This window comes from Octodon degus, unplaced genomic scaffold (genome assembly GCF_000260255.1).
Source record: "Octodon degus isolate 3935 unplaced genomic scaffold, OctDeg1.0 scaffold00277, whole genome shotgun sequence".
Taxonomy (NCBI): Eukaryota; Metazoa; Chordata; class Mammalia; order Rodentia; family Octodontidae; genus Octodon; species Octodon degus.
This window is the reverse complement of record NW_004524853.1, coordinates 1,761,911-1,763,510: the sequence shown is the minus strand read 5'-3', so window position 1 is coordinate 1,763,510 and position 1,600 is coordinate 1,761,911.

Sequence of the window (1,600 nt, the reverse complement as noted above, 5' to 3'; positions counted from 1 at the left end):
TACTCACTCCCTTAATCACAGCGTTGGACAATGAATCAAATCACTATCTAGATTTAGCTACCCCTGGAAAGCATGCACTACATAACTACATGGAAAAGATGGCCATGTATGGAACAAAATTTTGCCCAATACTTCTGTTTATAAACCAAATTTTTTGAAAACATGAGAATTGATGAACCGAGATACCTTGTAATCTCTAAAGTGCTAAGTTGTGCACACAGGTCACTTCACATTTTTCAAAATTCATTGAATATATAGAATACTAGCTGAACTACAAAAGATCTATAGATTTTGGGCAGGAAAATGTATTTTTGTTTAATACGCTCATCAATTGAGACCAAAGTACCACTCTGGTGAAGAATACTGGTGGCAAAAAAAAAGTATGACAGGCAGAGAGAAAGAATATGTGGAAAACCTGTAATTTCTACCTAATTTTGCTGGCCTAGTGCTCCAAAATATCCTACTTCAAAGATGGGTGTTCTGGCATGCTGAGACTTTTTGAACTCAAAGAAATTAAAGACTTTACAATCTGTACTAAAGCCAAGGACTTTCTAACTTCTTGGTTCACCACCCAACTGGTGCTTTCATTGAGTTGCATTCATATTTTGTATGGTTCTCATGCTTTTTATGCACATTAATGAAGTCTGAAAATAATTTTACTTGCTAATCTTCCTATTGTCAGTTCATTTAGGCAAATATTTAGAAAAGTCTGAGTTTCTTTTTAGCTGTGATGTTAAAACCAGTCTAAAAACTAAAATTTACATATATTTAGAGAACCTTATAAGTAATTTTATTTGAGATAAATTTATATTTTTTCTCAATATTTGGTAACAATGTGAAAAAAAATCAAAGTAGCTTATAACAGCTCTCAGATCAAGACACTTTGTATTTGGAAACACACATATAACTTTTAATAAAGTATATAAATACCCATTATTTTAATTTCTATTTGATTTACCTCTTTTTAGATCAGAAAGTAATGTAGTTTGGGGGGAAATTTTTATGAAGAGAAATTTATAACTGAGTGGAAATAATTTCCTTGGGGCTAACTCCCAGTATCAAACTGCAATTCCATGCCACATAGTTGACCATAGGACACCATATAACAAGAAACACTATAAGCTATATTCCAATATTAGAAAATATTAATACAAGAATCTCACTTGTGTGAATGAACAAGGCAATTATACCAAATTTTTATGAACTGTGTTTCGAACTATTCTAGAAACATCATAAACACAGATAGCTGTAAACTAGTGAGTGATTCCTGATCTTTTTCCTTTCACCACTATAGGCATTTGATTGGAGACTTGACATAGATGCCATTTATGCTTACTGATAATAAGCATCTAGTAACACATAGTCTTGAAAAATTCCCTTGACTTTACTTTTTCATCTCCAACTGATTCTTTTTCATTTTGTTTTGTTTTTAATTTTTTTTTTATGAGAAAGGATCTCAATGTGTAGTTCAGGCTAGTGCTAAACTCACTATGTAGCCCAGGCCAGCCTCAAACTCTTAGTGATCCTCTTGCCTGAGCGATGGGATTGTAGGTATGCACCACCACACCCAGATATCTCCACCTGATTCTTATGTGTTATC